The sequence below is a fragment of the Pleurodeles waltl genome, chromosome 2_1 (genome assembly GCF_031143425.1).
Source record: "Pleurodeles waltl isolate 20211129_DDA chromosome 2_1, aPleWal1.hap1.20221129, whole genome shotgun sequence".
Classification (NCBI taxonomy): domain Eukaryota; kingdom Metazoa; phylum Chordata; class Amphibia; order Caudata; family Salamandridae; genus Pleurodeles; species Pleurodeles waltl.
The window spans coordinates 525,754,000-525,779,191 of record NC_090438.1 but is presented as its reverse complement, the minus strand read 5'-3'; the positions used below and the strand labels follow the sequence as shown (position 1 = coordinate 525,779,191).

At 32.4% G+C, this 25,192-nt stretch overlaps 9 non-coding genes across 9 annotated transcripts; all 9 read left to right on the top strand.

Annotated features, from left to right (window-relative positions):
* Positions 1–806: 806 nt before the first annotated feature.
* On the top strand, positions 807–878 carry TRNAQ-CUG (transfer RNA glutamine (anticodon CUG)). The gene has a single exon. It is a non-coding gene; the product is annotated as a tRNA-Gln (tRNA).
* A 2,263-nt stretch (positions 879–3,141) lies between these two features.
* Positions 3,142–3,213, top strand: TRNAQ-CUG (transfer RNA glutamine (anticodon CUG)). The gene has a single exon. It is a non-coding gene; the product is annotated as a tRNA-Gln (tRNA).
* Positions 3,214–5,477: 2,264 nt separating this feature from the next.
* On the top strand, positions 5,478–5,549 carry TRNAQ-CUG (transfer RNA glutamine (anticodon CUG)). Its single transcript has one exon. It is a non-coding gene; the product is annotated as a tRNA-Gln (tRNA).
* Positions 5,550–7,812: 2,263 nt separating this feature from the next.
* Positions 7,813–7,884, top strand: TRNAQ-CUG (transfer RNA glutamine (anticodon CUG)). The gene has a single exon. It is a non-coding gene; the product is annotated as a tRNA-Gln (tRNA).
* A 4,599-nt stretch (positions 7,885–12,483) lies between these two features.
* TRNAQ-CUG (transfer RNA glutamine (anticodon CUG)) lies at positions 12,484–12,555 on the top strand. The gene has a single exon. It is a non-coding gene; the product is annotated as a tRNA-Gln (tRNA).
* Positions 12,556–14,819: 2,264 nt separating this feature from the next.
* TRNAQ-CUG (transfer RNA glutamine (anticodon CUG)) lies at positions 14,820–14,891 on the top strand. Its single transcript has one exon. It is a non-coding gene; the product is annotated as a tRNA-Gln (tRNA).
* Positions 14,892–17,154: 2,263 nt separating this feature from the next.
* On the top strand, positions 17,155–17,226 carry TRNAQ-CUG (transfer RNA glutamine (anticodon CUG)). The gene has a single exon. It is a non-coding gene; the product is annotated as a tRNA-Gln (tRNA).
* A 4,599-nt stretch (positions 17,227–21,825) lies between these two features.
* On the top strand, positions 21,826–21,897 carry TRNAQ-CUG (transfer RNA glutamine (anticodon CUG)). The gene has a single exon. It is a non-coding gene; the product is annotated as a tRNA-Gln (tRNA).
* Positions 21,898–24,161: 2,264 nt separating this feature from the next.
* On the top strand, positions 24,162–24,233 carry TRNAQ-CUG (transfer RNA glutamine (anticodon CUG)). The gene has a single exon. It is a non-coding gene; the product is annotated as a tRNA-Gln (tRNA).
* The last annotated feature ends 959 nt before the right edge of the window (positions 24,234–25,192 follow it).

Below are 25,192 nucleotides of genomic sequence, written 5' to 3'. Positions count from 1 at the left end.
ATCAAAAGATTATACTTTATGATTGCAGATTGACTCTTGAAAATCTGTCTGAGGACCTTTCTACTACACAAGTCCAACACTAATGTTCAGAACGACAAATCTTGTATCTCAATAATGCTGCAATTTTGATTCCTCTAGTTTTGTTTTGAGGACTGCGTCTACTTTAAAATGTGCTATCTTGTCCTGATCAATAACAGGAAGGTTAAATAGGTAGTGTTGTGAATTAGCTCTCTGAAATGTGTTTGAGAAAAACAGGATATGATTTAAAAATGTCTAGGTATTTTGACAAGACCTTTGTGTCACATGTATTGCACATTTTGAGTTTCTACAACTTTCAAACAGCTGAAAGACATTTAGAAAACAATAATGTAATGACTATTTCAGCCTACTGGTATTTGCTGTGTGCAATCAATGAGCAAAGCTGACAGATGAGTAGTAGTTCATGAGCAACAAAACGGCCCACTAAAGATGAAGTCAGATAATTGAATTCAAATTTAAAAGAGCTAACCATTATACCATGGAACCACCTCTACCAGAGACAGAGATACTGCTGCAGCAATTTGTAAATTTAAAAGGTTTTATTGTTGTACAATCAAAAACGAACGACATTTTATAACTTTCATAACATGGTAAACTTTTACATATTTAAAATACTTATGGAAGGATGCCATTAAAAAAATACAAATAGCATTATAACTCTTTTTACTATTAATATCCAATTGGGATATAGTTTTTGCAGCAACAATAAAGCTACCCACTGAGGCATTCTTTTCTTTCACAATGGCAAAAAATCTAAACTCATGGAGGGTTCCATGCTGTAATGGTCAGCACTCTGGACTCTGAATCCAGTGATCCGAGTTCAAATCTCGGTTGGACCTTCCAACCTTTTAGAATTTAATATGCCATTGACTTTTAAGAATTTTAGTCTCAGAAAATATAATCTTCACTTTCTATACTTATACATATAAACTTGTATATAGCTATTGATGTGTATGTAGCCATATCTTTCTTTGTAGCTCCATGAAAATATAAAATACAAATGATTAAATATTGAATCTGTAGAGGTGAAAATCAGAAACAGATGTTGTCTATCCACATTTTAACACAAGTAGATTTTCCTCTATCTTCTCCATGTCCAGGAAATGAGATAGTTTCTTTTTGCTCATTTCTTTCTGACCATATTCTTAACTTCTACAGTGCATTTCATATGTTAATTATTTTGAAAGAGAAAACAAGATTAATACCTATGATACGTCTAATCAAATGAGAGTATTTTTTGATTGTGGAATTACCATTGAAAATCAGTGTGAAGTTTGTTTCCTTTTTCAGTTTCAAGGTTAACATCAAAACTGTATTTCTTCAATCGCAGTAATACCCCACCTTTGATTCCTCTACTCATGGTTTATGGAGGCTTGTTAATTAAATTGTGCCCCATTTACATTATCAGTAAACGGAAGATTTAAAAATGTAGTGTCTTGAGTAATCCTTCTGAAATGAGTTTGAAAAAATCCCTTATATATTTGTAAAATGGCCCCACAGCGATTTGAACTCAGATAGCTGGATTCAAAGGCCCAAGTGCTAACCATCATAGAACCACACATGCTAAAAAAAAAAGCACAAATTGCTGCAGCAATTTTGAAATATGGTAGTTTTTAATATTACGCAAACGAAGATGAACAGCATTTTATTAATTTCATATTTTGGTAAACATTTGCATATTTAAAACTGCTTGGAAAGGATGTTGCCCAAAGCAGTTATATAACATTAAACTTTGTTGGATATTCCTTACCACATGGGGTATCTTTTTGCAATAACATATAAGCGGCAAACTGAGGAATTATCTTCGGTAACAATGGAAACTTCACACTAGTACAGAAGCCGTCCATAATGTAATGGTAGGCACCTTGAACACTTAATGCAGTGATCCCTGTTCAAATTTCAGTTTGACCTTCCTGAGCTGTAAGATTATTGTTTGCCTTTACTTGTTGGAATTTTTGGTTTGAAAAATGTAATATTTAAGAACTTACTGTGACTTATTACCCTATAGATAAGTATTTATGCATATGTAGCAGTGCAAGTGTGTATGACTATATTAAAATATAAACATATAAATCATAACTAAACATAGCTCGTAGAGGTGAAAATAACAAAGAGTTGATGCCTATCCACATTTGAATCATGAGTATCATTTCCTCTTTTTTCTATATATTCAGAAATTGAGAAAGTTGTTTTTTGCTCATTGTTTTTGTAACAATATAGCTGATTTATACAGTGAGCATGAGTTGTGTATAGTGGTGAAAAGAAAATCAGATCAGTATCTACCTATAATACATCTAATCAAAAGATTATACTTTATGATTGCAGATTGACTCTTGGAAATCTGTCTGAGGACCTTTCTACTACACAATTCCAACACTAATGTTCAGAATGACAAATCTTGTATCTCAATAATGCTGCAATTTTGATTCCTCTAGTTTTGTTTTGAGGACTGCGTCTACTTTAAAATGTGCTATCTTGTCCTGATCAATAACGGAAGGTTAAAAAGGTAGTGTTGTGAATTAGCTCTCTGAAATGTGTTTGAGAAAAACAGGATATGATTTAAAAATGTCTAGGTATTTTGACAAGACCTTTGTGTCACATGTATTGCACATTTTGAGTTTCTACAACTTGCAAACAGCTGAAAGACATTTAGAAAACAATAATGTAATGACTATTTCAGCCTACTGGCATTTGCTGTGTGCAATCAATGAGCAAAGCTGACAGATGAGTAGTAGTTCATGAGCAACAAAACGGCCCACTAAAGATGAAGTCAGATAATTGAATTCAAATTTCAAAGAGCTAACCATTATACCATGGAACCACCTCTACCAGAGACAGAGATACTGCTGCAGCAATTTGTAAATTTAAAAGGTTTTATTGTTGTACAATCAAAAACGAACAACATTTTATTACTTTCATAATATGGTAAACTTTTACATATTTAAAATACTTATGGAAGGATGCCATTCAAAAAATACAAATAGCATTATAACTCTTTTTACTATTAATATCCAATTGGGATATAGTTTTTGCAGCAACGATAAAGCTACCAACTGAGGCATTCTCTTCTTTCACAATGGCAAAAAATCTCAACTCATGGAGGGTTCCATGGTGTAATGGTCAGCACTCTGGACTCTGAATCCAGTGATCCGAGTTCAAATCTCGGTGGGACCTTCCAACCTTTTAGAATTTAATATGCCATTGACTTTTAAGAATTTTAGTCTCAGAAAATATAATCTTCACTTTATATACTTATACATATAAACTTGTATATAGCTATTGATGTGTATGTAGCCATATCTTTCTTTGTAGCTCCATGAAAATATAAAATTCAAATGATTAAATATTGAATCTGTAGAGGTGAAAATCAGAAACAGATGTTGTCTATCCACATTTTAACACAAGTAGATTTTCCTCTATCTTCTCCATGTCCAGGAAATGAGATAGTTTCTTTTTGCTCATTTCTTTCTGACCATATTCTTAACTTCTACAGTGCATTTCATATGTTAATTATTTTGAAAGAGAAAACAAGATTAATACCTATGATACGTCTAATCAAATGAGAGTATTTTTTGATTGTGGAATTACCATTGAAAATCAGTGTGAAGTTTGTTTCCTTTTTCAGTTTCAAGGTTAACATCAAAACTGTATTTCTTCAATCGCAGTAATACCCCACTTTTGATTCCTCTACTCATGGTTTATGGAAGCTTCTTATTTAAATTATGCCCCATTTACATTATCAGTAAACAGAAGATTAAAAAATGTAGTGTCTTGAGTAATCCTTCTGAAATGAGTTTGAAAAAATCCCTTATATATTTGTAAAATGGCCCCACAGCGATTTGAACTCAGATAGCTGGATTCAAAGGCCCAAGTGCTAACCATCATAGAACCACTCATGCTAAAAAAAAAAGCACAAATTGCTGCAGCAATTTTGAAATATGGTAGTTTTTAATATTACGCAAACTAAGATGAACAGCATTTTATTAATTTCATATTTTGGTAAACATTAGCATATTTAAAACTGCTTGGAAAGGATGTTGCCCAAAGCAGTTATATGACATTAAACTTTGTTGGATATTCCTTACCACATGGGGTATCTTTTTGCAATAACATATAAGCGGCAAACTGAGGAATTATCTTCGGTAACAATGGAAACTTCACACTAGTACAGAAGCCGTCCATAATGTAATGGTAGGCACCTTGAACACTTAATCCAGTGATCCCTGTTCAAATTTCAGTTTGACCTTCCTGAGCTGTAAGATTATTGTTTGCCTTTACTTGTTGGAATTTTTGGTTTGAAAAATGTAATATTTAAGAACTTACTGTGACTTATTACCCTATAGATAAGTATTTATGCATATGTAGCAGCGCGAGTGTGCATGACTATATTAAAATATAAACATATAAATCATAACTAAACATAGCTAGTAGAGGTGAAAATAACAAAGAGTTGATGCCTACCCACATTTGAATCATGAGTATCTTTTCCTCTTTTTTCTATATATTCAGAAATTGAGGTAGTTGTTTTTTGCTCATTGTTTTTGTAACAATATAGCTGATTTATACAGTGCGCATGAGTTGTGTATAGTGGTGAAAAGAAAATCAGATCAGTATCTACCTATAATACATCTAATCAAAAGATTATACTTTATGATTGCAGATTGACTCTTGAAAATCTGTCTGAGGACCTTTCTACTACACAAGTCCAACACTAATGTTCAGAACGACAAATCTTGTATCTCAATAATGCTGCAATTTTGATTCCTCTAGTTTTGTTTTGAGGACTGCGTCTACTTTAAAATGTGCTATCTTGTCCTGATCAATAACAGGAAGGTTAAATAGGTAGTGTTGTGAATTAGCTCTCTGAAATGTGTTTGAGAAAAACAGGATATGATTTAAAAATGTCTAGGTATTTTGACAAGACCTTTGTGTCACATGTATTGCACATTTTGAGTTTCTACAACTTTCAAACAGCTGAAAGACATTTAGAAAACAATAATGTAATGACTATTTCAGCCTACTGGTATTTGCTGTGTGCAATCAATGAGCAAAGCTGACAGATGAGTAGTAGTTCATGAGCAACAAAACGGCCCACTAAAGATGAAGTCAGATAATTGAATTCAAATTTAAAAGAGCTAACCATTATACCATGGAACCACCTCTACCAGAGACAGAGATACTGCTGCAGCAATTTGTAAATTTAAAAGGTTTTATTGTTGTACAATCAAAAACGAACGACATTTTATAACTTTCATAACATGGTAAACTTTTACATATTTAAAATACTTATGGAAGGATGCCATTAAAAAAATACAAATAGCATTATAACTCTTTTTACTATTAATATCCAATTGGGATATAGTTTTTGCAGCAACAATAAAGCTACCCACTGAGGCATTCTTTTCTTTCACAATGGCAAAAAATCTAAACTCATGGAGGGTTCCATGCTGTAATGGTCAGCACTCTGGACTCTGAATCCAGTGATCCGAGTTCAAATCTCGGTTGGACCTTCCAACCTTTTAGAATTTAATATGCCATTGACTTTTAAGAATTTTAGTCTCAGAAAATATAATCTTCACTTTCTATACTTATACATATAAACTTGTATATAGCTATTGATGTGTATGTAGCCATATCTTTCTTTGTAGCTCCATGAAAATATAAAATACAAATGATTAAATATTGAATCTGTAGAGGTGAAAATCAGAAACAGATGTTGTCTATCCACATTTTAACACAAGTAGATTTTCCTCTATCTTCTCCATGTCCAGGAAATGAGATAGTTTCTTTTTGCTCATTTCTTTCTGACCATATTCTTAACTTCTACAGTGCATTTCATATGTTAATTATTTTGAAAGAGAAAACAAGATTAATACCTATGATACGTCTAATCAAATGAGAGTATTTTTTGATTGTGGAATTACCATTGAAAATCAGTGTGAAGTTTGTTTCCTTTTTCAGTTTCAAGGTTAACATCAAAACTGTATTTCTTCAATCGCAGTAATACCCCACCTTTGATTCCTCTACTCATGGTTTATGGAGGCTTGTTAATTAAATTGTGCCCCATTTACATTATCAGTAAACGGAAGATTTAAAAATGTAGTGTCTTGAGTAATCCTTCTGAAATGAGTTTGAAAAAATCCCTTATATATTTGTAAAATGGCCCCACAGCGATTTGAACTCAGATAGCTGGATTCAAAGGCCCAAGTGCTAACCATCATAGAACCACACATGCTAAAAAAAAAAGCACAAATTGCTGCAGCAATTTTGAAATATGGTAGTTTTTAATATTACGCAAACGAAGATGAACAGCATTTTATTAATTTCATATTTTGGTAAACATTTGCATATTTAAAACTGCTTGGAAAGGATGTTGCCCAAAGCAGTTATATAACATTAAACTTTGTTGGATATTCCTTACCACATGGGGTATCTTTTTGCAATAACATATAAGCGGCAAACTGAGGAATTATCTTCGGTAACAATGGAAACTTCACACTAGTACAGAAGCCGTCCATAATGTAATGGTAGGCACCTTGAACACTTAATGCAGTGATCCCTGTTCAAATTTCAGTTTGACCTTCCTGAGCTGTAAGATTATTGTTTGCCTTTACTTGTTGGAATTTTTGGTTTGAAAAATGTAATATTTAAGAACTTACTGTGACTTATTACCCTATAGATAAGTATTTATGCATATGTAGCAGTGCAAGTGTGTATGACTATATTAAAATATAAACATATAAATCATAACTAAACATAGCTCGTAGAGGTGAAAATAACAAAGAGTTGATGCCTATCCACATTTGAATCATGAGTATCATTTCCTCTTTTTTCTATATATTCAGAAATTGAGAAAGTTGTTTTTTGCTCATTGTTTTTGTAACAATATAGCTGATTTATACAGTGAGCATGAGTTGTGTATAGTGGTGAAAAGAAAATCAGATCAGTATCTACCTATAATACATCTAATCAAAAGATTATACTTTATGATTGCAGATTGACTCTTGGAAATCTGTCTGAGGACCTTTCTACTACACAATTCCAACACTAATGTTCAGAATGACAAATCTTGTATCTCAATAATGCTGCAATTTTGATTCCTCTAGTTTTGTTTTGAGGACTGCGTCTACTTTAAAATGTGCTATCTTGTCCTGATCAATAACGGAAGGTTAAAAAGGTAGTGTTGTGAATTAGCTCTCTGAAATGTGTTTGAGAAAAACAGGATATGATTTAAAAATGTCTAGGTATTTTGACAAGACCTTTGTGTCACATGTATTGCACATTTTGAGTTTCTACAACTTGCAAACAGCTGAAAGACATTTAGAAAACAATAATGTAATGACTATTTCAGCCTACTGGCATTTGCTGTGTGCAATCAATGAGCAAAGCTGACAGATGAGTAGTAGTTCATGAGCAACAAAACGGCCCACTAAAGATGAAGTCAGATAATTGAATTCAAATTTCAAAGAGCTAACCATTATACCATGGAACCACCTCTACCAGAGACAGAGATACTGCTGCAGCAATTTGTAAATTTAAAAGGTTTTATTGTTGTACAATCAAAAACGAACAACATTTTATTACTTTCATAATATGGTAAACTTTTACATATTTAAAATACTTATGGAAGGATGCCATTCAAAAAATACAAATAGCATTATAACTCTTTTTACTATTAATATCCAATTGGGATATAGTTTTTGCAGCAACGATAAAGCTACCAACTGAGGCATTCTCTTCTTTCACAATGGCAAAAAATCTCAACTCATGGAGGGTTCCATGGTGTAATGGTCAGCACTCTGGACTCTGAATCCAGTGATCCGAGTTCAAATCTCGGTGGGACCTTCCAACCTTTTAGAATTTAATATGCCATTGACTTTTAAGAATTTTAGTCTCAGAAAATATAATCTTCACTTTATATACTTATACATATAAACTTGTATATAGCTATTGATGTGTATGTAGCCATATCTTTCTTTGTAGCTCCATGAAAATATAAAATTCAAATGATTAAATATTGAATCTGTAGAGGTGAAAATCAGAAACAGATGTTGTCTATCCACATTTTAACACAAGTAGATTTTCCTCTATCTTCTCCATGTCCAGGAAATGAGATAGTTTCTTTTTGCTCATTTCTTTCTGACCATATTCTTAACTTCTACAGTGCATTTCATATGTTAATTATTTTGAAAGAGAAAACAAGATTAATACCTATGATACGTCTAATCAAATGAGAGTATTTTTTGATTGTGGAATTACCATTGAAAATCAGTGTGAAGTTTGTTTCCTTTTTCAGTTTCAAGGTTAACATCAAAACTGTATTTCTTCAATCGCAGTAATACCCCACTTTTGATTCCTCTACTCATGGTTTATGGAAGCTTGTTATTTAAATTATGCCCCATTTACATTATCAGTAAACAGAAGATTAAAAAATGTAGTGTCTTGTGTAATCCTTCTGAAATGAGTTAGAAAAAATCCCTTATATATTTGTAAAATGGCCCCACAGCGATTTGAACTCAGATAGCTGGATTCAAAGGCCCAAGTGCTAACCATCATAGAACCACTCATGCTAAAAAAAAAAGCACAAATTGCTGCAGCAATTTTGAAATATGGTAGTTTTTAATATTACGCAAACTAAGATGAACAGCATTTTATTAATTTCATATTTTGGTAAACATTTGCATATTTAAAACTGCTTGGAAAGGATGTTGCCCAAAGCAGTTATATAACATTAAACTTTGTTGGATATTCCTTACCACATGGGGTATCTTTTTGCAATAACATATAAGCGGCAAACTGAGGAATTATCTTCGGTAACAATGGAAACTTCACACTATTACAGAAGCCGTCCATAATGTAATGGTAGGCACCTTGAACACTTAATGCAGTGATCCCTGTTCAAATTTCAGTTTGACCTTCCTGAGCTGTAAGATTATTGTTTGCCTTTACTTGTTGGAATTTTTGGTTTGAAAAATGTAATATTTAAGAACTTACTGTGACTTATTACCCTATAGATAAGTATTTATGCATATGTAGCAGTGCGAGTGTGTATGACTATATTAAAATATAAACATATAAATCATAACTAAACATAGCTAGTAGAGGTGAAAATAACAAAGAGTTGATGCCTACCCACATTTGAATCATGAGTATCTTTTCCTCTTTTTTCTATATATTCAGAAATTGAGGTAGTTGTTTTTTGCTCATTGTTTTTGTAACAATATAGCTGATTTATACAGTGCGCATGAGTTGTGTATAGTGGTGAAAAGAAAATCAGATCAGTATCTACCTATAATACATCTAATCAAAAGATTATACTTTATGATTGCAGATTGACTCTTGAAAATCTGTCTGAGGACCTTTCTACTACACAAGTCCAACACTAATGTTCAGAACGACAAATCTTGTATCTCAATAATGCTGCAATTTTGATTCCTCTAGTTTTGTTTTGAGGACTGCGTCTACTTTAAAATGTGCTATCTTGTCCTGATCAATAACAGGAAGGTTAAATAGGTAGTGTTGTGAATTAGCTCTCTGAAATGTGTTTGAGAAAAACAGGATATGATTTAAAAATGTCTAGGTATTTTGACAAGACCTTTGTGTCACATGTATTGCACATTTTGAGTTTCTACAACTTTCAAACAGCTGAAAGACATTTAGAAAACAATAATGTAATGACTATTTCAGCCTACTGGTATTTGCTGTGTGCAATCAATGAGCAAAGCTGACAGATGAGTAGTAGTTCATGAGCAACAAAACGGCCCACTAAAGATGAAGTCAGATAATTGAATTCAAATTTAAAAGAGCTAACCATTATACCATGGAACCACCTCTACCAGAGACAGAGATACTGCTGCAGCAATTTGTAAATTTAAAAGGTTTTATTGTTGTACAATCAAAAACGAACGACATTTTATAACTTTCATAACATGGTAAACTTTTACATATTTAAAATACTTATGGAAGGATGCCATTAAAAAAATACAAATAGCATTATAACTCTTTTTACTATTAATATCCAATTGGGATATAGTTTTTGCAGCAACAATAAAGCTACCCACTGAGGCATTCTTTTCTTTCACAATGGCAAAAAATCTAAACTCATGGAGGGTTCCATGCTGTAATGGTCAGCACTCTGGACTCTGAATCCAGTGATCCGAGTTCAAATCTCGGTTTGACCTTCCAACCTTTTAGAATTTAATATGCCATTGACTTTTAAGAATTTTAGTCTCAGAAAATATAATCTTCACTTTCTATACTTATACATATAAACTTGTATATAGCTATTGATGTGTATGTAGCCATATCTTTCTTTGTAGCTCCATGAAAATATAAAATACAAATGATTAAATATTGAATCTGTAGAGGTGAAAATCAGAAACAGATGTTGTCTATCCACATTTTAACACAAGTAGATTTTCCTCTATCTTCTCCATGTCCAGGAAATGAGATAGTTTCTTTTTGCTCATTTCTTTCTGACCATATTCTTAACTTCTACAGTGCATTTCATATGTTAATTATTTTGAAAGAGAAAACAAGATTAATACCTATGATACGTCTAATCAAATGAGAGTATTTTTTGATTGTGGAATTACCATTGAAAATCAGTGTGAAGTTTGTTTCCTTTTTCAGTTTCAAGGTTAACATCAAAACTGTATTTCTTCAATCGCAGTAATACCCCACCTTTGATTCCTCTACTCATGGTTTATGGAGGCTTGTTAATTAAATTGTGCCCCATTTACATTATCAGTAAACGGAAGATTTAAAAATGTAGTGTCTTGAGTAATCCTTCTGAAATGAGTTTGAAAAAATCCCTTATATATTTGTAAAATGGCCCCACAGCGATTTGAACTCAGATAGCTGGATTCAAAGGCCCAAGTGCTAACCATCATAGAACCACACATGCTAAAAAAAAAAGCACAAATTGCTGCAGCAATTTTGAAATATGGTAGTTTTTAATATTACGCAAACGAAGATGAACAGCATTTTATTAATTTCATATTTTGGTAAACATTTGCATATTTAAAACTGCTTGGAAAGGATGTTGCCCAAAGCAGTTATATAACATTAAACTTTGTTGGATATTCCTTACCACATGGGGTATCTTTTTGCAATAACATATAAGCGGCAAACAGAGGAATTATCTTCGGTAACAATGGAAACTTCACACTAGTACAGAAGCCGTCCATAATGTAATGGTAGGCACCTTGAACACTTAATGCAGTGATCCCTGTTCAAATTTCAGTTTGACCTTCCTGAGCTGTAAGATTATTGTTTGCCTTTACTTGTTGGAATTTTTGGTTTGAAAAATGTAATATTTAAGAACTTACTGTGACTTATTACCCTATAGATAAGTATTTATGCATATGTAGCAGTGCAAGTGTGTATGACTATATTAAAATATAAACATATAAATCATAACTAAACATAGCTCGTAGAGGTGAAAATAACAAAGAGTTGATGCCTATCCACATTTGAATCATGAGTATCATTTCCTCTTTTTTCTATATATTCAGAAATTGAGATAGTTGTTTTTTGCTCATTGTTTTTGTAACAATATAGCTGATTTATACAGTGAGCATGAGTTGTGTATAGTGGTGAAAAGAAAATCAGATCAGTATCTACCTATAATACATCTAATCAAAAGATTATACTTTATGATTGCAGATTGACTCTTGGAAATCTGTCTGAGGACCTTTCTACTACACAATTCCAACACTAATGTTCAGAATGACAAATCTTGTATCTCAATAATGCTGCAATTTTGATTCCTCTAGTTTTGTTTTGAGGACTGCGTCTACTTTAAAATGTGCTATCTTGTCCTGATCAATAACGGAAGGTTAAAAAGGTAGTGTTGTGAATTAGCTCTCTGAAATGTGTTTGAGAAAAACAGGATATGATTTAAAAATGTCTAGGTATTTTGACAAGACCTTTGTGTCACATGTATTGCACATTTTGAGTTTCTACAACTTGCAAACAGCTGAAAGACATTTAGAAAACAATAATGTAATGACTATTTCAGCCTACTGGCATTTGCTGTGTGCAATCAATGAGCAAAGCTGACAGATGAGTAGTAGTTCATGAGCAACAAAACGGCCCACTAAAGATGAAGTCAGATAATTGAATTCAAATTTCAAAGAGCTAACCATTATACCATGGAACCACCTCTACCAGAGACAGAGATACTGCTGCAGCAATTTGTAAATTTAAAAGGTTTTATTGTTGTACAATCAAAAACGAACAACATTTTATTACTTTCATAATATGGTAAACTTTTACATATTTAAAATACTTATGGAAGGATGCCATTCAAAAAATACAAATAGCATTATAACTCTTTTTACTATTAATATCCAATTGGGATATAGTTTTTGCAGCAACGATAAAGCTACCAACTGAGGCATTCTCTTCTTTCACAATGGCAAAAAATCTCAACTCATGGAGGGTTCCATGGTGTAATGGTCAGCACTCTGGACTCTGAATCCAGTGATCCGAGTTCAAATCTCGGTGGGACCTTCCAACCTTTTAGAATTTAATATGCCATTGACTTTTAAGAATTTTAGTCTCAGAAAATATAATCTTCACTTTATATACTTATACATATAAACTTGTATATAGCTATTGATGTGTATGTAGCCATATCTTTCTTTGTAGCTCCATGAAAATATAAAATACAAATGATTAAATATTGAATCTGTAGAGGTGAAAATCAGAAACAGATGTTGTCTATCCACATTTTAACACAAGTAGATTTTCCTCTATCTTCTCCATGTCCAGGAAATGAGATAGTTTCTTTTTGCTCATTTCTTTCTGACCATATTCTTAACTTCTACAGTGCATTTCATATGTTAATTATTTTGAAAGAGAAAACAAGATTAATACCTATGATACGTCTAATCAAATGAGAGTATTTTTTGATTGTGGAATTACCATTGAAAATCAGTGTGAAGTTTGTTTCCTTTTTCAGTTTCAAGGTTAACATCAAAACTGTATTTCTTCAATCGCAGTAATACCCCACTTTTGATTCCTCTACTCATGGTTTATGGAAGCTTGTTATTTAAATTATGCCCCATTTACATTATCAGTAAACAGAAGATTAAAAAATGTAGTGTCTTGAGTAATCCTTCTGAAATGAGTTTGAAAAAATCCCTTACATATTTGTAAAATGGCCCCACAGCGATTTGAACTCAGATAGCTGGATTCAAAGGCCCAAGTGCTAACCATCATAGAACCACTCATGCTAAAAAAAAAAGCACAAATTGCTGCAGCAATTTTGAAATATGGTAGTTTTTAATATTACGCAAACTAAGATGAACAGCATTTTATTAATTTCATATTTTGGTAAACATTTGCATATTTAAAACTGCTTGGAAAGGATGTTGCCCAAAGCAGTTATATGACATTAAACTTTGTTGGATATTCCTTACCACATGGGGTATCTTTTTGCAATAACATATAAGCGGCAAACTGAGGAATTATCTTCGGTAACAATGGAAACTTCACACTAGTACAGAAGCCGTCCATAATGTAATGGTAGGCACCTTGAACACTTAATCCAGTGATCCCTGTTCAAATTTCAGTTTGACCTTCCTGAGCTGTAAGATTATTGTTTGCCTTTACTTGTTGGAATTTTTGGTTTGAAAAATGTAATATTTAAGAACTTACTGTGACTTATTACCCTATAGATAAGTATTTATGCATATGTAGCAGCGCGAGTGTGCATGACTATATTAAAATATAAACATATAAATCATAACTAAACATAGCTAGTAGAGGTGAAAATAACAAAGAGTTGATGCCTACCCACATTTGAATCATGAGTATCTTTTCCTCTTTTTTCTATATATTCAGAAATTGAGGTAGTTGTTTTTTGCTCATTGTTTTTGTAACAATATAGCTGATTTATACAGTGCGCATGAGTTGTGTATAGTGGTGAAAAGAAAATCAGATCAGTATCTACCTATAATACATCTAATCAAAAGATTATACTTTATGATTGCAGATTGACTCTTGAAAATCTGTCTGAGGACCTTTCTACTACACAAGTCCAACACTAATGTTCAGAACGACAAATCTTGTATCTCAATAATGCTGCAATTTTGATTCCTCTAGTTTTGTTTTGAGGACTGCGTCTACTTTAAAATGTGCTATCTTGTCCTGATCAATAACAGGAAGGTTAAATAGGTAGTGTTGTGAATTAGCTCTCTGAAATGTGTTTGAGAAAAACAGGATATGATTTAAAAATGTCTAGGTATTTTGACAAGACCTTTGTGTCACATGTATTGCACATTTTGAGTTTCTACAACTTTCAAACAGCTGAAAGACATTTAGAAAACAATAATGTAATGACTATTTCAGCCTACTGGTATTTGCTGTGTGCAATCAATGAGCAAAGCTGACAGATGAGTAGTAGTTCATGAGCAACAAAACGGCCCACTAAAGATGAAGTCAGATAATTGAATTCAAATTTAAAAGAGCTAACCATTATACCATGGAACCACCTCTACCAGAGACAGAGATACTGCTGCAGCAATTTGTAAATTTAAAAGGTTTTATTGTTGTACAATCAAAAACGAACGACATTTTATAACTTTCATAACATGGTAAACTTTTACATATTTAAAATACTTATGGAAGGATGCCATTAAAAAAATACAAATAGCATTATAACTCTTTTTACTATTAATATCCAATTGGGATATAGTTTTTGCAGCAACAATAAAGCTACCCACTGAGGCATTCTTTTCTTTCACAATGGCAAAAAATCTAAACTCATGGAGGGTTCCATGCTGTAATGGTCAGCACTCTGGACTCTGAATCCAGTGATCCGAGTTCAAATCTCGGTTGGACCTTCCAACCTTTTAGAATTTAATATGCCATTGACTTTTAAGAATTTTAGTCTCAGAAAATATAATCTTCACTTTCTATACTTATACATATAAACTTGTATATAGCTATTGATGTGTATGTAGCCATATCTTTCTTTGTAGCTCCATGAAAATATAAAATACAAATGATTAAATATTGAATCTGTAGAGGTGAAAATCAGAAACAGATGTTGTCTATCCACATTTTAACACAAGTAGATTTTCCTCTATCTTCTCCATGTCCAGGAAATGAGATAGTTTCTTTTTGCTCATTTCTTTCTGACCATATTCTTAACTTCTACAGTGCATTTCATATGTTAATTATTTTGAAAGAGAAAACAAGATTAATACCTATGATACGTCTAATCAAATGAGAGTATTTTTTGATTGTGGAATTACCATTGAAAATCAGTGTGAAGTTTGTTTCCTTTTTCAGTTTCAAGGTTAACATCAAAACTGTATTTCTTCAATCGCAGTAATACCCCACCTTTGATTCCTCTACTCATGGTTTATGGAGGCTTGTTAATTAAATTGTGCCCCATTTACATTATCAGTAAACGGAAGATTTAAAAATGTAGTGTCTTGAGTAATCCTTCTGAAATGAGTTTGAAAAAATCCCTTATATATTTGTAAAATGGCCCCACAGCGATTTGAACTCAGATAGCTGGATTCAAAGGCCCAAGTGCTAACCATCATAGAACCACACATGCTAAAAAAAAAAGCACAAATTGCTGCAGCAATTTTGAAATATGGTAGTTTTTAATATTACGCAAACGAAGATGAACAGCATTTTATTAATTTCATATTTTGGTAAACATTTGCATATTTAAAACTGCTTGGAAAGGATGTTGCCCAAAGCAGTTATATAACATTAAACTTTGTTGGATATTCCTTACCACATGGGGTATCTTTTTGCAATACCATATAAGCGGCAAACTGAGGAATTATCTTCGGTAACAATGGAAACTTCACACTAGTACAGAAGCCGTCCATAATGTAATGGTAGGCACCTTGAACACTTAATGCAGTGATCCCTGTTCAAATTTCAGTTTGACCTTCCTGAGCTGTAAGATTATTGTTTGCCTTTACTTGTTGGAATTTTTGGTTTGAAAAATGTAATATTTAAGAACTTACTGTGACTTATTACCCTATAGATAAGTATTTATGCATATGTAGCAGTGCAAGTGTGTATGACTATATTAAAATATAAACATATAAATCATAACTAAACATAGCTCGTAGAGGTGAAAATAACAAAGAGTTGATGCCTATCCACATTTGAATCATGAGTATCATTTCCTCTTTTTTCTATATATTCAGAAATTGAGATAGTTGTTTTTTGCTCATTGTTTTTGTAACAATATAGCTGATTTATACAGTGAGCATGAGTTGTGTATAGTGGTGAAAAGAAAATCAGATCAGTATCTACCTATAATACATCTAATCAAAAGATTATACTTTATGATTGCAGATTGACTCTTGGAAATCTGTCTGAGGACCTTTCTACTACACAATTCCAACACTAATGTTCAGAATGACAAATCTTGTATCTCAATAATGCTGCAATTTTGATTCCTCTAGTTTTGTTTTGAGGACTGCGTCTACTTTAAAATGTGCTATCTTGTCCTGATCAATAACGGAAGGTTAAAAAGGTAGTGTTGTGAATTAGCTCTCTGAAATGTGTTTGAGAAAAACAGGATATGATTTAAAAATGTCTAGGTATTTTGACAAGACCTTTGTGTCACATGTATTGCACATTTTGAGTTTCTACAACTTGCAAACAGCTGAAAGACATTTAGAAAACAATAATGTAATGACTATTTCAGCCTACTGGCATTTGCTGTGTGCAATCAATGAGCAAAGCTGACAGATGAGTAGTAGTTCATGAGCAACAAAACGGCCCACTAAAGATGAAGTCAGATAATTGAATTCAAATTTCAAAGAGCTAACCATTATACCATGGAACCACCTCTACCAGAGACAGAGATACTGCTGCAGCAATTTGTAAATTTAAAAGGTTTTATTGTTGTACAATCAAAAACGAACAACATTTTATTACTTTCATAATATGGTAAACTTTTACATATTTAAAATACTTATGGAAGGATGCCATTCAAAAAATACAAATAGCATTATAACTCTTTTTACTATTAATATCCAATTGGGATATAGTTTTTGCAGCAACGATAAAGCTACCAACTGAGGCATTCTCTTCTTTCACAATGGCAAAAAATCTCAACTCATGGAGGGTTCCATGGTGTAATGGTCAGCACTCTGGACTCTGAATCCAGTGATCCGAGTTCAAATCTCGGTGGGACCTTCCAACCTTTTAGAATTTAATATGCCATTGACTTTTAAGAATTTTAGTCTCAGAAAATATAATCTTCACTTTATATACTTATACATATAAACTTGTATATAGCTATTGATGTGTATGTAGCCATATCTTTCTTTGTAGCTCCATGAAAATATAAAATTCAAATGATTAAATATTGAATCTGTAGAGGTGAAAATCAGAAACAGATGTTGTCTATCCACATTTTAACACAAGTAGATTTTCCTCTATCTTCTCCATGTCCAGGAAATGAGATAGTTTCTTTTTGCTCATTTCTTTCTGACCATATTCTTAACTTCTACAGTGCATTTCATATGTTAATTATTTTGAAAGAGAAAACAAGATTAATACCTATGATACGTCTAATCAAATGAGAGTATTTTTTGATTGTGGAATTACCATTGAAAATCAGTGTGAAGTTTGTTTCCTTTTTCAGTTTCAAGGTTAACATCAAAACTGTATTTCTTCAATCGCAGTAATACCCCACTTTTGATTCCTCTACTCATGGTTTATGGAAGCTTGTTATTTAAATTATGCCCCATTTACATTATCAGTAAACAGAAGATTAAAAAATGTAGTGTCTTGAGTAATCCTTCTGAAATGAGTTTGAAAAAATCCCTTATATATTTGTAAAATGGCCCCACAGCGATTTGAACTCAGATAGCTGGATTCAAAGGCCCAAGTGCTAACCATCATAGAACCACTCATGCTAAAAAAAAAAGCACAAATTGCTGCAGCAATTTTGAAATATGGTAGTTTTTAATATTACGCAAACTAAGATGAACAGCATTTTATTAATTTCATATTTTGGTAAACATTTGCATATTTAAAACTGCTTGGAAAGGATGTTGCCCAAAGCAGTTATATAACATTAAACTTTGTTGGATATTCCTTACCACATGGGGTATCTTTTTGCAATAACATATAAGCGGCAAACTGAGGAATTATCTTCGGTAACAATGGAAACTTCACACTATTACAGAAGCCGTCCATAATGTAATGGTAGGCACCTTGAACACTTAATGCAGTGATCCCTGTTCAAATTTCAGTTTGACCTTCCTGAGCTGTAAGATTATTGTTTGCCTTTACTTGTTGGAATTTTTGGTTTGAAAAATGTAATATTTAAGAACTTACTGTGACTTATTACCCTATAGATAAGTATTTATGCATATGTAGCAGTGCGAGTGTGTATGACTATATTAAAATATAAACATATAAATCATAACTAAACATAGCTAGTAGAGGTGAAAATAACAAAGAGTTGATGCCTACCCACATTTGAATCATGAGTATCTTTTCCTCTTTTTTCTATATATTCAGAAATTGAGGTAGTTGTTTTTTGCTCATTGTTTTTGTAACAATATAGCTGATTTATACAGTGCGCATGAGTTGTGTATAGTGGTGAAAAGAAAATCAGATCAGTATCTACCTATAATACATCTAATCAAAAGATTATACTTTATGATTGCAGATTGACTCTTGAAAATCTGTCTGAGGACCTTTCTACTACACAAGTCCAACACTAATGTTCAGAACGACAAATCTTGTATCTCAATAATGCTGCAATTTTGATTCCTCTAGTTTTGTTTTGAGGACTGCGTCTACTTTAAAATGTGCTATCTTGTCCTGATCAATAACAGGAAGGTTAAATAGGTAGTGTTGTGAATTAGCTCTCTGAAATGTGTTTGAGAAAAACAGGATATGATTTAAAAATGTCTAGGTATTTTGACAAGACCTTTGTGTCACATGTATTGCACATTTTGAGTTTCTACAACTTTCAAACAGCTGAAAGACATTTAGAAAACAATAATGTAATGACTATTTCAGCCTACTGGTATTTGCTGTGTGCAATCAATGAGCAAAGCTGACAGATGAGTAGTAGTTCATGAGCAACAAAACGGCCCACTAAAGATGAAGTCAGATAATTGAATTCAAATTTAAAAGAGCTAACCATTATACCATGGAACCACCTCTACCAGAGACAGAGATACTGCTGCAGCAATTTGTAAATTTAAAAGGTTTTATTGTTGTACAATCAAAAACGAACGACATTTTATAACTTTCATAACATGGTAAACTTTTACATATTTAAAATACTTATGGAAGGATGCCATTAAAAAAATACAAATAGCATTATAACTCTTTTTACTATTAATATCCAATTGGGATATAGTTTTTGCAGCAACAATAAAGCTACCCACTGAGGCATTCTTTTCTTTCACAATGGCAAAAAATCTAAACTCATGGAGGGTTCCATGCTGTAATGGTCAGCACTCTGGACTCTGAATCCAGTGATCCGAGTTCAAATCTCGGTTTGACCTTCCAACCTTTTAGAATTTAATATGCCATTGACTTTTAAGAATTTTAGTCTCAGAAAATATAATCTTCACTTTCTATACTTATACATATAAACTTGTATATAGCTATTGATGTGTATGTAGCCATATCTTTCTTTGTAGCTCCATGAAAATATAAAATACAAATGATTAAATATTGAATCTGTAGAGGTGAAAATCAGAAACAGATGTTGTCTATCCACATTTTAACACAAGTAGATTTTCCTCTATCTTCTCCATGTCCAGGAAATGAGATAGTTTCTTTTTGCTCATTTCTTTCTGACCATATTCTTAACTTCTACAGTGCATTTCATATGTTAATTATTTTGAAAGAGAAAACAAGATTAATACCTATGATACGTCTAATCAAATGAGAGTATTTTTTGATTGTGGAATTACCATTGAAAATCAGTGTGAAGTTTGTTTCCTTTTTCAGTTTCAAGGTTAACATCAAAACTGTATTTCTTCAATCGCAGTAATACCCCACCTTTGATTCCTCTACTCATGGTTTATGGAGGCTTGTTAATTAAATTGTGCCCCATTTACATTATCAGTAAACGGAAGATTTAAAAATGTAGTGTCTTGAGTAATCCTTCTGAAATGAGTTTGAAAAAATCCCTTATATATTTGTAAAATGGCCCCACAGCGATTTGAACTCAGATAGCTGGATTCAAAGGCCCAAGTGCTAACCATCATAGAACCACACATGCTAAAAAAAAAAGCACAAATTGCTGCAGCAATTTTGAAATATGGTAGTTTTTAATATTACGCAAACGAAGATGAACAGCATTTTATTAATTTCATATTTTGGTAAACATTTGCATATTTAAAACTGCTTGGAAAGGATGTTGCCCAAAGCAGTTTTATAACATTAAACTTTGTTGGATATTCCTTACCACATGGGGTATCTTTTTGCAATAACATATAAGCGGCAAACTGAGGAATTATCTTCGGTAACAATGGAAACTTCACACTAGTACAGAAGCCGTCCATAATGTAATGGTAGGCACCTTGAACACTTAATGCAGTGATCCCTGTTCAAATTTCAGTTTGACCTTCCTGAGCTGTAAGATTATTGTTTGCCTTTACTTGTTGGAATTTTTGGTTTGAAAAATGTAATATTTAAGAACTTACTGTGACTTATTACCCTATAGATAAGTATTTATGCATATGTAGCAGTGCAAGTGTGTATGACTATATTAAAATATAAACATATAAATCATAACTAAACATAGCTCGTAGAGGTGAAAATAACAAAGAGTTGATGCCTATCCACATTTGAATCATGAGTATCATTTCCTCTTTTTTCTATATATTCAGAAATTGAGATAGTTGTTTTTTGCTCATTGTTTTTGTAACAATATAGCTGATTTATACAGTGAGCATGAGTTGTGTATAGTGGTGAAAAGAAAATCAGATCAGTATCTACCTATAATACATCTAATCAAAAGATTATACTTTATGATTGCAGATTGACTCTTGGAAATCTGTCTGAGGACCTTTCTACTACACAATTCCAACACTAATGTTCAGAATGACAAATCTTGTATCTCAATAATGCTGCAATTTTGATTCCTCTAGTTTTGTTTTGAGGACTGCGTCTACTTTAAAATGTGCTATCTTGTCCTGATCAATAACGGAAGGTTAAAAAGGTAGTGTTGTGAATTAGCTCTCTGAAATGTGTTTGAGAAAAACAGGATATGATTTAAAAATGTCTAGGTATTTTGACAAGACCTTTGTGTCACATGTATTGCACATTTTGAGTTTCTACAACTTGCAAACAGCTGAAAGACATTTAGAAAACAATAATGTAATGACTATTTCAGCCTACTGGCATTTGCTGTGTGCAATCAATGAGCAAAGCTGACAGATGAGTAGTAGTTCATGAGCAACAAAACGGCCCACTAAAGATGAAGTCAGATAATTGAATTCAAATTTCAAAGAGCTAACCATTATACCATGGAACCACCTCTACCAGAGACAGAGATACTGCTGCAGCAATTTGTAAATTTAAAAGGTTTTATTGTTGTACAATCAAAAACGAACAACATTTTATTACTTTCATAATATGGTAAACTTTTACATATTTAAAATACTTATGGAAGGATGCCATTCAAAAAATACAAATAGCATTATAACTCTTTTTACTATTAATATCCAATTGGGATATAGTTTTTGCAGCAACGATAAAGCTACCAACTGAGGCATTCTCTTCTTTCACAATGGCAAAAAATCTCAACTCATGGAGGGTTCCATGGTGTAATGGTCAGCACTCTGGACTCTGAATCCAGTGATCCGAGTTCAAATCTCGGTGGGACCTTTCAACCTTTTAGAATTTAATATGCCATTGACTTTTAAGAATTTTAGTCTCAGAAAATATAATCTTCACTTTATATACTTATACATATAAACTTGTATATAGCTATTGATGTGTATGTAGCCATATCTTTCTTTGTAGCTCCATGAAAATATAAAATACAAATGATTAAATATTGAATCTGTAGAGGTGAAAATCAGAAACAGATGTTGTCTATCCACATTTTAACACAAGTAGATTTTCCTCTATCTTCTCCATGTCCAGGAAATGAGATAGTTTCTTTTTGCTCATTTCTTTCTGACCATATTCTTAACTTCTACAGTGCATTTCATATGTTAATTATTTTGAAAGAGAAAACAAGATTAATACCTATGATACGTCTAATCAAATGAGAGTATTTTTTGATTGTGGAATTACCATTGAAAATCAGTGTGAAGTTTGTTTCCTTTTTCAGTTTCAAGGTTAACATCAAAACTGTATTTCTTCAATCGCAGTAATACCCCACTTTTGATTCCTCTACTCATGGTTTATGGAAGCTTGTTATTTAAATTATGCCCCATTTACATTATCAGTAAACAGAAGATTAAAAAATGTAGTGTCTTGAGTAATCCTTCTGAAATGAGTTTGAAAAAATCCCTTATATATTTGTAAAATGGCCCCACAGCGATTTGAACTCAGATAGCTGGATTCAAAGGCCCAAGTGCTAACCATCATAGAACCACTCATGCTAAAAAAAAAAGCACAAATTGCTGCAGCAATTTTGAAATATGGTAGTTTTTAATATTACGCAAACTAAGATGAACAGCATTTTATTAATTTCATATTTTGGTAAACATTTGCATATTTAAAACTGCTTGGAAAGGATGTTGCCCAAAGCAGTTATATGACATTAAACTTTGTTGGATATTCCTTACCACATGGGGTATCTTTTTGCAATAACATATAAGCGGCAAACTGAGGAATTATCTTCGGTAACAATGGAAACTTCACACTAGTACAGAAGCCGTCCATAATGTAATGGTAGGCACCTTGAACACTTAATCCAGTGATCCCTGTTCAAATTTCAGTTTGACCTTCCTGAGCTGTAAGATTATTGTTTGCCTTTACTTGTTGGAATTTTTGGTTTGAAAAATGTAATATTTAAGAACTTACTGTGACTTATTACCCTATAGATAAGTATTTATGCATATGTAGCAGCGCGAGTGTGCATGACTATATTAAAATATAAACATATAAATCATAACTAAACATAGCTAGTAGAGGTGAAAATAACAAAGAGTTGATGCCTACCCACATTTGAATCATGAGTATCTTTTCCTCTTTTTTCTATATATTCAGAAATTGAGGTAGTTGTTTTTTGCTCATTGTTTTTGTAACAATATAGCTGATTTATACAGTGCGCATGAGTTGTGTATAGTGGTGAAAAGAAAATCAGATCAGTATCTACCTATAATACATCTAATCAAAAGATTATACTTTATGATTGCAGATTGACTCTTGAAAATCTGTCTGAGGACCTTTCTACTACACAAGTCCAACACTAATGTTCAGAACGACAAATCTTGTATCTCAATAATGCTGCAATTTTGATTCCTCTAGTTTTGTTTTGAGGACTGCGTCTACTTTAAAATGTGCTATCTTGTCCTGATCAATAACAGGAAGGTTAAATAGGTAGTGTTGTGAATTAGCTCTCTGAAATGTGTTTGAGAAAAACAGGATATGATTTAAAAATGTCTAGGTATTTTGACAAGACCTTTGTGTCACATGTATTGCACATTTTGAGTTTCTACAACTTTCAAACAGCTGAAAGACATTTAGAAAACAATAATGTAATGACTATTTCAGCCTACTGGTATTTGCTGTGTGCAATCAATGAGCAAAGCTGACAGATGAGTAGTAGTTCATGAGCAACAAAACGGCCCACTAAAGATGAAGTCAGATAATTGAATTCAAATTTAAAAGAGCTAACCATTATACCATGGAACCACCTCTACCAGAGACAGAGATACTGCTGCAGCAATTTGTAAATTTAAAAGGTTTTATTGTTGTACAATCAAAAACGAACGACATTTTATAACTTTCATAACATGGTAAACTTTTACATATTTAAAATACTTATGGAAGGATGCCATTAAAAAAATACAAATAGCATTATAACTCTTTTTACTATTAATATCCAATTGGGATATAGTTTTTGCAGCAACAATAAAGCTACCCACTGAGGCATTCTTTTCTTTCACAATGGCAAAAAATCTAAACTCATGGAGGGTTCCATGCTGTAATGGTCAGCACTCTGGACTCTGAATCCAGTGATCCGAGTTCAAATCTCGGTTGGACCTTCCAACCTTTTAGAATTTAATATGCCATTGACTTTTAAGAATTTTAGTCTCAGAAAATATAATCTTCACTTTCTATACTTATACATATAAACTTGTATATAGCTATTGATGTGTATGTAGCCATATCTTTCTTTGTAGCTCCATGAAAATATAAAATACAAATGATTAAATATTGAATCTGTAGAGGTGAAAATCAGAAACAGATGTTGTCTATCCACATTTTAACACAAGTAGATTTTCCTCTATCTTCTCCATGTCCAGGAAATGAGATAGTTTCTTTTTGCTCATTTCTTTCTGACCATATTCTTAACTTCTACAGTGCATTTCATATGTTAATTATTTTGAAAGAGAAAACAAGATTAATACCTATGATACGTCTAATCAAATGAGAGTATTTTTTGATTGTGGAATTACCATTGAAAATCAGTGTGAAGTTTGTTTCCTTTTTCAGTTTCAAGGTTAACATCAAAACTGTATTTCTTCAATCGCAGTAATACCCCACCTTTGATTCCTCTACTCATGGTTTATGGAGGCTTGTTAATTAAATTGTGCCCCATTTACATTATCAGTAAACGGAAGATTTAAAAATGTAGTGTCTTGAGTAATCCTTCTGAAATGAGTTTGAAAAAATCCCTTATATATTTGTAAAATGGCCCCACAGCGATTTGAACTCAGATAGCTGGATTCAAAGGCCCAAGTGCTAACCATCATAGAACCACACATGCTAAAAAAAAAAGCACAAATTGCTGCAGCAATTTTGAAATATGGTAGTTTTTAATATTACGCAAACGAAGATGAACAGCATTTTATTAATTTCATATTTTGGTAAACATTTGCATATTTAAAACTGCTTGGAAAGGATGTTGCCCAAAGCAGTTATATAACATTAAACTTTGTTGGATATTCCTTACCACATGGGGTATCTTTTTGCAATAACATATAAGCGGCAAACTGAGGAA